General features: G+C 48.5%; 1 protein-coding gene across 1 annotated transcript in view; it reads right to left on the bottom strand.

Annotated features, from left to right (window-relative positions):
* The window catches only part of TRERF1 (transcriptional regulating factor 1), a 206005-nt gene extending 199179 nt beyond the window's left edge, over positions 1-6826 (bottom strand). The window contains exon 1 of the mRNA XM_080664593.1: positions 6724-6826. The gene's annotated coding sequence lies outside the window, so the exon portion shown is untranslated. The remainder of the gene's footprint in view (positions 1-6723) is intronic.
* Positions 6827-12349: the final 5523 nt, after the last annotated feature.

The raw sequence follows: 12349 nt of genomic DNA, 5'->3' as shown, positions 1-12349 counted from the left end.
GTTTAAAGATTTTTCATGATAAAAGTTAATGGAGGAAGAAAGAAGGAGAGCCTCACCCTACTGAGCAGATGCCAGGGTCTGATTAGTGAAAAGTACAGGCTATTTTTTATTTTTGTTATTGTTGTTAATCCTCCCCCGAGTATATTTTTCCATTGATTTTTTTAGAGAGAGTGGAAGAGATAGCGAGAAACATCGATGTGAGAGAAACACATCAACTGGATGCCTCCTGCACATGCTCCGACCAGGGCCCAGACCGGGGAGGAGCCTGCAACAGAGGCACATGCCCTTGACCAGAATCAAACCCGGGACCCTTTGCTCCGCAAGCCGATGCTCTATCCACTGAGCCAAACTGGCTAGGGCATGGGCTATTTTTTAAAACTAGAAATGACTTCCCAGCATACACAGTAAGACTAAAGGCTAAAGGACTGTTTTTTAGTTAGACTCAGTCTACACACAGTTTTCATTTGCAAAAAACGAACAAACGCTGAACCAAAGGAAGACGGCTAACAGCAGGGGACCACAGTAAAGTTTCTTGGGTAGTAGGTTCAAGGTTCCCCTGCACCCAGTTCACAAACCAAGTAAGTCTGGCCCTTTGGGTGGACAGGTCTCAGATTCTAAATACGGAATCAGAGTTTGAACCTCTACTGACTGACCTTTCACAGACAGCATTCTGATGCCTGCCTTCCAACAGCGAGATCAGTTTCGCCAAAGGGATCACAGAGGACTTGAAACCCCCAAATAGAAAGTAGCTTCGAGGAGGAAACATAAATGGGAGTGAACACGGTGAACAGCTTTTAGTAGAAGCGTTGGAAAATTAGGGACGTGTTTCATTGGTTGTCAGGTTTTTATATCTGAAAAGATCTGGCTGAAGATCAATTCACCTCGCTGCTGCCTGCTACAGTTTACATAGCACTTTCCGTACATTATCTGATTGCATCCTCACAAGTCTAAGAAGAGAGGCGACAGATGGTATCACCCTCATCACCCTCTTTTTGCAGATGTGGAGACAGGCTCAGAGGCCCAATTGCCCAGAGCAAAGATGGAGCTGGACCCCACCCCAGGTTTTCTGACTCTCTCTCCTCCCCCACCCACCTCCCATGCAGACCCCATGCTTGGCACAGAGGCGGGCAGTCGATGGCATATTTTTTATGAAAGGCAGCCTGAAGGAGAGGCAAATCTCTGCCCTTTTTTCTGGAGCTTCTTGTTCAAAACATATGACACAGTGCCCACCAACTTTAGAACAGGGCTGAACATCACGGAGGTCTTTTTCCAATCATAGTTTTCAAATAAATCTAATGTGAGGCCCAAATTACTTTAACTGAAGACTCTTTTCCCAAGCAAAAGAGTGTGCTCTTTCTTCTGTACTGCTCAGTAATGCAGTCAAATGCTCAAAAAAAAAAAAAAAAAAATGCAGCACAATTTTCTGATGCAGTCTTAACCCTTGCAGTTTCAGGCAGGACTTCAAGTCCTGAGCCCAAAGCCCTTCCCAGGGAGGGTGCGGGCTCAGCCTGGAAAGACAGAGCACCTCAGGGCCCGGCTCCCTCACCTTCCCTCACCTGCACCTGCACTCTGGCCACATGGAGGAAATGTCCTCCTCCAGGAAAAGCCAGATCCTCCCCCACAGGCCTCAAGGGCTTTTGCTCAGGCGACCCAACCCAGTGCTCTTGATCAGTCACCCCCTCTCCACTGTTTTGCATCAGCACACAAATATACCACCAGTACCTCAAAAAAACCCTTCCCTCTACCAAATGTCCTTCCAACTCCCACTCCATTCCTCTGGCCCCCTTTCTGGGTCAAGCTGTGCTCAAAAGTGGTCTACACATGCCACGACCAGTTCCTCGCCTCCCATTCTCCTGCCAACCCCTCCAACCTTGCTTCTGCCCAATCCATCGCTCCACTGAAACTGTTCGCAAAGTTGCCAATGACTTCCATTTCGCCAAATCCATTGGTGATTTTTCCGGCCTTATCTCACACACACTCATCCGCATTGCCTTTTCCCTCCAGGCTCCTTAGGACATGTCCGCCAGTCTCCTAGATTAAAATGCCACCCCCTGGCTGACGATTCCCACATTTTCATCTCTTGCCTGGCCATTCCTCTGGCACTGGATGCTGTTATCAGACTGCTTGCTTAACATCTCCTCGTTGAGTCAAACAGGCATCTCAGATTCCAAGGAGTCCAAACAGAAACGGTGTGATTCTGCTCCCCTCCCTCTCTCTCTTCCCCATCTCAGCAAATAGCACCATCCATCTACCCAACTGCTCAAGTCAGAAACCTGTTATCCTAGATTCCTCCTCCCAACCCCCACCAAATCTATCCCCAAGCCCTGCCCATTCTACCTTCAATATGCGTCTGGCACCCACCTGCTCCCCTCCATTCACCTTCTGTCACCTCCCACCTGACCTGCTCCAACTGCCACATTACTGTGCTCCCCAATTCCACACCTGCTCCTCTGCACCAATGCATTGGGTAGGGGGTGTCACTTCTCACTGTAACGGCTTCCCACTACACTTCGGATGAAACCCAAACCTTTCAAGGCCCCCAGAGCCCTGCCTGATCAATCATCTCTTGTGCCCTCTCTCCCTCCCATTATCTCTCATCAACGGCCAAATCCAAAGACCTTCCACCAAGGCTGTCCTCTGTCTGGTGCCCTCAGTTTCTCCCACCCCAATCCCCAGAGAGGCTCTCCTAGGCTGCTCTAGTTCCCTGGGATTTCATCAGAGCATTGGTCACATTTTGCAATATCTATTCCTTTACATGTCAACCTCCCCTCTGGACTGTAAACTAGGGAGAGGGGTGTGGAATGGGTAGAGGGAGTTCATTATGTTGTTCTGAGTTATCAACATATTCCCAGAGCCTAAACTTAGGGCCTAGCAAATAACCGGTGCTCAATAAGTAATTGCCGAATGTACAAATGAATAAACCAGAGTCGGCCATTGCATGAAAATAACTGTTACCGTCTATGAGCCTAGACTTATGGCTGCCATTTAGGCACACAGGTTCTTTCTCCCCGCTTCCTCTCTATAAAAAACAACAACAAAAATGACGTTTTAATATTGCTAAACCAAAAGTCCAATAGCTCAGCATACCCCACCCATTCTCAGCTTGTCTTCCATGAGGAAAAAGCAAAAATCATCCATTTCCTCAGAAAACCCAAATTAACCAGTAGGCCCTACAAGCAGCTGCCCAGAGAACTTAAAAATCCTTATAAAATACCACAGGGTCTTTTTGTTGTGTATTTTATTTAACCCAGAAAAATAAAAACAGATTAAGAGAGCCATGGAATCAAACTCATGTTCTCAAGCTTATATTATTCCTTAAAATGCCACAGTAGCCTTGTTGAAAAGCATGCCAAGAACAGATCCAGCTGCTCTTGTCTTCCTCTCCCCACAAAAGAAAGCAACTGTTTAATATCCTCTATATTTTATTGGTTCCCCTTAAACATGCAAATTCAGAAATATTACTAATCCACAAGATCCTAGCTGATCCTAACCCTCTCTCCTCCCTAAATCACAGTTTTATGAAGTCAGAAATAAAATGAGCTGAATTTGACTGCTTTTAGAGAAGAACAATCAGCACAAATTTGTACTGCCTGGGGTCTCAGCCACTTGTCTGGATCCTTACACTACATGTGAATGTTCAAAGTCAATAAAAACATCAAGAGCTTTCCCCCAAAAAAATGCCCACAGTGAAATATGAGATATCCCAGAAGCGACATTAATACAATATCATTACCATGAACCCTATGGCAAATATACCACCAAATTCCAATTACCCACGTGTGAATTTTCCACAGACAGTGGGTAAAGCCACACTAGGCTTTCTGGTCTGCTCAATTAACCTTAGATTTGACCAAGCATAATTAGATAGGTGAGCCAGCTGGTTGCAGGGGAAACTTCCAAGATGAACTGAAATTATTTTTGGTGCCTCGGATTATGTGCCACTCTCTATTAACACATATAATTGGGTATCAACCATGCACTTTTTTTTCCAAGACAGTGGCAGGCTTTCTTAAGTTTTTCCTTGTGTTGATGGTCAAGATAACCAGGCCACTCAAGAGTCTTTTTTGGAATGCCAAGGTACAACTCCACTCTCTCCATGAGAAGACAAAAACGGAAGTTAATCAACTCAGCACAAGTCCATGAAGCAATTTGGCCGTTGGCCCAGGAAGACACTGTCAAGACCTCTGGAGACTTCTCTGGAGAGCTCTCTCCACAAGACCGAGTGATAGAATTTCAGACACAGATGTAACTCATGGATCAAACTGTGCAATCCTAATTTTTTTTAAAAAAAATCTGAAGGCCAGAAATGCTAGAAACTGGACATTTTCCCCCTGCTGTGAGCATCAAACCACCTTAAAAGTTCTTGGTCACTTTTCAAATACTGTAAACTCGAGGCAACCACTGAATGCAAAACCATGTTAATACTTTCTGATTAATCAACTTTATGAAGAATCCTTACACTTTTCCCAAGAAAACAATGCTTTTGATTATTATGACCAATCCAACCATCAAAGGATAAGAAAAAGAATACGATAAATAAGCTTTGTGTTGTGTTGTTGTTTTTTATCGCACACTTTTTTATATAAGCAGCAGTCCCCTCCCTTATAATTAATGCTCCTACCTCAACAAAAACCACAGGCCCAAGCGGGTTAAAGGAAGCCAAACGGAGTACTTTCCACACCGTTCATAGAACAACTGTTTTCACAGCAAGCTCACATAAATGCTATGTGATATTAACACATGCCTGCTATGTGGAAGCCTGCTTACCAAGCTGTGAAAAGACTCGTGTTTACTATGGAACCTGTAAAATTAATCTTCTCAATGCCCATAAAGCAGACAGAAACGCTCTTTTTTGAGATGTCAAGCTGGCTTCTCAACAAATCTTTGGCAAAAACGGACATGCCTAAAAGGGCGGGACCCAAAGAGCTGTGTCACTCCCTGTATCAATTCCTATAAATCAAATCCTGACAATCACCACAATATTTTTAAAAGAATGAATTATGATTCATGGGCCTTCAAACCTTTATTACCACAAGAACATTCCCAGAAGAAGAGAAAAAAAAGCTACTGTGACTTGATTAATGGCCAAAGCAAGACAATAAAATAAATCTCACAACTGTAAGAATAAAAAAAAACCTGAATGACTGCTCTTGGCTACGAGGGTAGCCATGTCAATAATTCCACTATCCTGGGATAAACACACATAAAGATTTTGTTTACCTTCCCAGCATATACACCACCAGATGCAGACTTTCAGCAGGGGAAAATTAATAGCTAATTTGTTTAACTAATGCCTAGTTAGGAACATTTGATAAATGGCAATATTTATTTCCCAACTAACTCAGCTCTCAAGCTGCCAAATAACAAATTCTCAATCTGGAAATCTGATAACAGGAAGGAAAGAAAGCACTGTCCATCCATAACATGTAGAGAAATATTTTTAAACCCATTATTTTCCCTGCTAGAATTGAGCCTGGTTACAGAACTGCAGAAAGCTTAACCAACTTTAGTTAACCACACTGCCTAGTGTTTACTCCTGACCCTACTAAGCATGTCTGGGTTTGAATCTCTGGTTCTAAAATTATCCTGGCAAAGTTAAAACTCCCAGTATAATCCAGGTACCTGACAGCCAAGACCTACAACCCATCTGCAGAAACCAGAAGGCTGAGTACCAGGAAAACAGGCAAAGACTGCTGGTTAACTAGTAAACCGCTGAGTACTTCTGCTTGTTATCCTTCCAATGGGCACAAAACCCCATCGTTGGTGACCAGACTGCTTTCTTGAAACGGTTAATGATGCAGAAGGTTGGTACCAACTGGGACAACTGAAAACTCCTTTCTTAACGCTCTGCTCCAAGGCCTGCTAAAAAGTGCACCCAGCCGGCCCGGGAGGCATTTTTTAAAAGAACTCTTCAGCCATCCCCGGATCCGTCATTCCTAAGCATCACTTCCATGCACTTCACAAGACAGCCCAGGCCACGCTGTTAGCAACCGGCTTCAACACGTACTTTCACTTGCCAAAGCCGCCGAGTCTGGGACGTTTCCACAAAGCTGGCTCTAACAGGCCAGTCCAAGACACACGGAGGAACCAGAATGTCATTTTCTTTTCACGGAAGGATGGCAGGCGCACATGCCCCGGCCCAGCGTTGACCAGAGGCCACGGGCCAGGTGCTCTTGGCCTCCGCCAGTGAATGGGTGATTTTGTGATGTTTTCTAATATCTATTTATTTAGATCACCAGCAACAACTTCCAAACTGAAGTTAAGACTGGAGGGGCAGGTTTACCCCCTCGCACATTTCCCTCGTGTGGGTGGCCACTTTAACTTCTGGTGGGTACTCAAGCCCCCAAAGAGCGCACAGGCATATATATATATATATGATGTCAAAAACCCCAAAAGGCACACCCCTAGGGTCCTGCGGTTTCTTGGCTGGAAGAATGAAGGCTTTATAGCATCACAACCTTCAAGTGCAGCCCCACTACCACCCTTTAAGCCCGATCTGCCAATTTTAGGGCCCATCGCACCCCTCCCCCTTTGCTGGGATGCCGTGCAGCACAGAGAGGGAAGAGGGAAGAAGGGAAGCAGAGAGAAGGCCCGGTTAACATACTGAAAGTAAAGAAGTGGTGGGGGGGGGGGAGACTTTTCTTTCCCCTCCCCCATCTTCTCACGGAGCATCCCCCACAACTAATTTTTTTAAAAATTAAACTTAATAAGCTTCTTGCCTACCTTGGCTGTTTCTGCAACAAGTGCATGGGCAATCCGACAAGAAGACCAGTCTCCGCTTGGGGGGCGAGATGGGGGGGAAGCAGAGCTGATGGAGTAATTTCAATATTAATTTATGTCAGAGCCGCCTTCTCGAAGCGCTACTCACTTACAGTACTGCCCTTAGCCAGTAAACAAATATCGCTCCGCCAGGAAACATACTCCCCAGATGCAAGCCCCTCTCCCCAGCAGGGAACCCGGCCCTTCATCCCCCACCCCCACCCAACAGCGTGCTCCCCAACCCCGGTAGGAAGCTTAGCGTTACCAAAGCACCAACCCACCACCTCCGCCACCACCCGAGCAAGAAACTTACTCGGTCCGTCTATGCCTCCACCCTCCCTTCAGGAAATCTACTCTCCATATGCATTCAGCCTCCCCGCAGGAAATCTGCTCCCCCCTCCCCCTTCTATATACATGCACCCCTCCCTCTCCTCCTCCCCACTCGCCCTCCCCGGCCAGAAACTTACTAGCGAGCAAGCGTGCAGGCTCTCCTGATCCTGGAAACTTACTCCCAGATATAGCGCCCGCCAACCCCCTTCCCGGCCCTGCTCCCCTTCTTGCCCTCCGCCTCAAGCAACTCCAAACTCTCCGCATCCAGCCACTCTCCCTCCCCGGTGGAAATTTGCAGCGCGGGGCCGCGCGCGTGCATCCACCCTCCCCTTCAGGAAACTTACTCCCCGTCTGCATGCACCGCCTCTCAGCCATCGCTTAGAGGGAAGGGGGTGTGCTAAGAAGACAGAAATACATATGTATCTCTCGCCCCTCCCCCGGCCGCAGCCCACTCGGGGCCGAGCCGCGGTAACCTGGCCTTACCTTTTGCATTGCTCCCCATCCTCGCCCCTCCCTTAGCCCTCCTTATCTGCTCCCCGGCGCCCCCCTTTTTTCACCCTTTACCCACCCCTAGCAACCGTTCCCAAGCTCCTCTCGGTCTTTTTTTTTTTTTTTTAATCCAGGATGCAAATTCCTCCCCTGTCAGCAAATCGACTGTCAAATTATTTTCTTGCAAAAGGAGAAAGGCGGGTGGGGGGGGGAGGGGGGGAAGCAAAAGCAAAAAGGGGGGAGGGCGGGGGAAGGGAGAGAGGGGGACAGAAGAGGGGAGAGATATCCCTCCGCAGAGCTGGGTCTGGCCGAGGGCGGGGAAGCAGGAAGTAAGGTGTCCAGCGCCCGGCCGGCGGGTCCTACGCCGCGGCCCCCGCCCGCGCCCCGTGTCCCCCGGGGCGCCTCGCTTCGGCGGTCGCGGGCCGCCCCACGCATTGTTCACAGCGTTCCCGGCATTGCGCTGCCGACCTTATTTATTTGCTCTGCATGTGCACGAGGTTGCACCTTTTGTAGGCTGGAGATAGTCTGGACCAGGATGGGGCGGGGGGCGAGGACCGAGTTGGGGCCCCGCGCGGGACCTGTCTGCAAATCGAAATGTGGCAGACTCTCCGGCTTGGCCGGAAAATCGAGGCCCAGGAGAAGGCGGCGCGGCCGGGAAGCTGCCGCCTTAGACCCGGACCAGTGCAGGATTGCTTCCTGCGTAGCCGTCCCGGTTATTGTAACGCGCTTTGCAGTCTAACGACTGGGGTTTGGGTTTTATTTTGTTAAAGGGGTTGCAACGATGCCTTGGTCGAAATGGGCTGCGGGGAGACGGTCTACACCTACTCCCCCTTACCCCCGCCCCCCGCCCCCCGCCCCCGCACTGCACCCCGGCTTCGGTGGGGCTGGGAGAGAGGCCGGCGCTCCGGGGAAGGGGCTGGAGATTCGCGAAGCGCGCGGCTCCATTCCTCCGCCCCGATGGGGGCGGGGAGCGGGTGCTGCAGGCGGCGCTGGAAACGCAGCTCTCTGGGGAGGGGTCTCCATCTCCGCTGCGCAGCAGGCCGGGGAGGGAGGTTGCCTAGGAGAGGGGCCGGGCTGGGCAGCTGAGGGGAGGGGGTGCGGGTGCTGCCGCGGAGCGCGCTCGCCCCTCCTCGCGCGCCATGACTGTGGAACGTGGTGCCGGGAGGAGGGACGGCCGCCGGGGGCTGCCCGGGGCTGCTCGGCATTGGTGCAGAAACCCGAGCCGGAGTCGCTCCTCGCGCTGCCTGCTCCTCCTCCTCTGCGGGGGAAACCGCTGCACCCAAACCGAGAGCAGCTGCGAGCAGGGGGCAGGGCGCGGGCTGAAAGGCGAGCCTGGGGTTCAAACCTCGGCGGCGCCAGGAGGGCGAGAACAGGACAGCCCCCGGTCCCGCGAAAGCACGGCCGCCTGTCGGTCCAGCCTGGGACCCAGCATTTCCAGGTGTGTTTTCTCGTCCGAGGAAAAGTGAACCAAAGATGGTTCGCTCAACAGACCACTTCGAGGCATCTATCTCATCGAGGGCAAACGACAGCGAGTCATTTTTGCTCCAGGAAAAGTTAAACCATGCATTTTTGCAGTAAGGGGAGATCATTGCACCCCATTCCCCAAAAGTCACACAGGATAAATAAGGTGCTCCCGCTACCCAGACCTTGGCCACTCTCCCCCACCCTACCCCCACTCGGCACTGGGTGTGGACAGGGCGGGGGAAGGCTATATAGGAGCTTAAAGCATGAGGTCATGGGCGGAGGAGGCTGCTGCCAAAAACCGTGGAGGTTTTTGTGTATTTCGAAGGGGTAACGGTTCTCCGTCTTCAGCAATGATAAGTTCTCCCGCATAGCCCTTCCAGTTCTGGGGCACCTGGACCAGAGAGCCCTCTTAAGAAGAGAGGGTTCTGGGCTATTCTCATTGAGAATTTGGCCGGAGCCCAGCCCCCTATGGGGCCCTTCCACATAAGCCAACAAAGTCCAGGGATAGCGCACAGTATCGCGGAGACAGAAAGGCTCAGATGCTAGGTCCCCGCTCTCCCTTTCCTCAATCGTCGGTCATCTTCCAACCGGGCAGCTTTCTGTGATAGCCTCCTGCCCCCCTCCGACCCCTTCTTCCCAAGCGCCTACCGGAGTCTTTCTAAAACTCCTGACTACATTCCTCCAAACCCCTCCCAATTGCTCTTAGAATAAAGCCAAGCCCTGAAGCTCCGGTGTGATTTCGCCTCTACAGAAGTCTCCACTCTCACAGCTCCTCCTCCTTTACTGTAAGCCGGCCGTGCTTCTTTGTTCTGCGGCTGGGGGTGGGGTGGGGGACGCTAACCCTTCCCCTTCCACCTCTTTTTACTGACTCCTGCTGGACCTTCTGGACTCGACTCAACTGTCACTGCCTCCAAGAAGCCGTCCTGAGTCATCTCTAACTCCCTCCGAGGAAAAGACCCACCCTAGACCTCCCAGCTGTGGCAGCCGTTTTCCAAGCGGAGGAGGAATAGCCCAGCCTGAGCGCCGTCGCTGCCTGGGCCTGACCTCCAGGGAGAGAGTTGGCCAGGACAGAACCTCAAAACACCGTTCCCTCAAGAGACCTGGAAAAAGCAGCGCACCGCCCAGAAACCTCAGCCCCTCCACCTGCCACCCCCTGCACACACACACACACACACACACACACACACACACACACACACACACGTAAAGCGAGGAGAGGTCTTTTAATTTAAGCTCCTCCCTGGCACAGATAAAGAACCTGACGCTGACAGCGAGTAAGTAAATTGCCTGAGGTCAAGGCGGAAATTCACACTCTGGTCTTTCCTGCTCCTAAACCAAAAACTGCAGAGAAGGATTTGGGATATGGGACTCATGTATTCCTGCTACACAGCCAAGGATACTTGTTTCATCTTCAAAGAACCCCTACATGATTGGCCCACTGCCAACAGAGAGGCAGTATTGCCCAATGGTTAGTTGTGCGGGTTCATTTTGAACAAGTTGCCTAATCTTACTTGGTTCTGTTTCTTTGAAAGTAAATCAGTATAATGGTACCTACAGTGTGGTGTTATGAGGTTTGAGTTAATATATGTAAAGACCTTAGAACAGTATCTAGGCAAGTTCTTGATTATTTGTGAGTGGGGTTATGTGCCCCCTCCCAAGGGCTCTAGAAAATTAGGTCCCCAGAGTCTTAACCGATGTAAGCATCAAAAATGACCTGGGAAATGCACAGACAGTACATACAAAAACCTTATTTAGCCAATAGATTCAACCTTTAACAGTGCATATGCTTGAAGACAATCCAGGAGTGAATAACCCCAAATCTGTGACTGCTGGTTGTGGACTCGTAGAATGAGTGTCAGAGGGAAAACAGCTGAAATGAAAACATTACCTTGGATCTTTGAAATTCTAATCCAGCTGACATACTAGTATTCCCAGTCTCTGTGCCAGTCCTGCCTTGTACGACCAAAGTCCTAGAACTACAAAAAAGAGTAAGGGGATTATTATTATTATTATTATTGTTGTTGTTGTTGTTGTTAGATCCATTTGCAGCACTTACTCCCATGGTAAAAGAGGTTTTTTTTTTTAATGCAATTCATTTTGGGGGAATAGGTTTAATGCATTCACATGATTCCAAATTCAAGTCTCCCATCCTGTCTGCCACCACCAGTTTTCCCTCTATGGAGGCAGCCGGGTTAGCCTTCAGAAGACATGTTTAACTGGGTTCCAGCTGAGGCCTCTGGAGAGCTCCTGCGGTGCCTGTTTTAATACTTTATTTCCAGGGCTCCTTCTCCAACCCAGGCAGAATCATCACCCTACTCCCACCCTTCCCAACCCTTCAGCCTCAATCCTAAACAGGCTGTATTAAAACTGACAAAAGCAAACACTTTGTGATTCTTTCTCTTCTACACCAATCATCACTAAGGTTTATCCAGTGCTATCTATGTTCCAACCACTGTGCTAAGTATTAGACATGTATTATCCTACTTAACCAGCCCCAAACCATCATCACCACAATATTCTTATTTTACAGATGCAGACAGAAGTGGAGTATTAGATTTACATAACTTGCTCCAATTTGAATCCAGGCCAACCTGAACCCAAACCCTTTGTCTTAACCACTAGCCCTCTTGCCTCTCTGCAACACAGGAAAAATTCTGGGAACTGAAGGGAAAAGAGTGGAATGGAGTCTTTGAACTAGGGCAGATCTTAATTCAAATTCTGAGTCTGGCCCTAAGCAGCCATGAGATCTTGTGAAGGTGTTTAACCTCTCTCTAAGCCCCCTCCTGTGAACTGGGATCATACAGTTTCCATTGGCTTAATGTGAAGGTCAAGTGCATGTAAATAAAGGTTGTTTTAAATGGCCAATAAACCAAATGCAACGTTTAGATCTTGTATGGCTCTGACTTGAGTAAGCCAATGCTAAAAAGACATTGCTGAGACAATCAAGGAAATAAAATGTAGACTTGATAAAAATGTTAAGAAATTATTAATTTGATTAGATGTGGTAATGGCATTGTGGTTATGTTTTTCTCCAGTTCTTATCTGTTAGAGATCCATAATGAAAAAAATGTGGGTGAAAGTATGTCTGGGATTTATTTGCAAATACTTCAGCCCCCTCCACCAAAAAACCATGAGATAAATAAAACAAGATTAGCAAAGTATGGATCATTATTGAAGCTATTCATTATTCTGTCCTCCATACTTCTATTGAATGTTTCAAATAAATTTGAAAAAATTTAAAAATAAAATAATTATATAAAAATTATTAAAATTTTAATTATCAGGTTTATTCAATTATTATAAATTG

This window comes from Plecotus auritus (assembly GCF_963455305.1).
Source record: "Plecotus auritus genome assembly, chromosome: 4".
In the NCBI taxonomy this organism is placed as follows: domain Eukaryota; kingdom Metazoa; phylum Chordata; class Mammalia; order Chiroptera; family Vespertilionidae; genus Plecotus; species Plecotus auritus.
The sequence above is the reverse complement of the archived record's forward strand: the minus strand, read 5'-3'. Positions and strand labels throughout refer to the sequence as shown.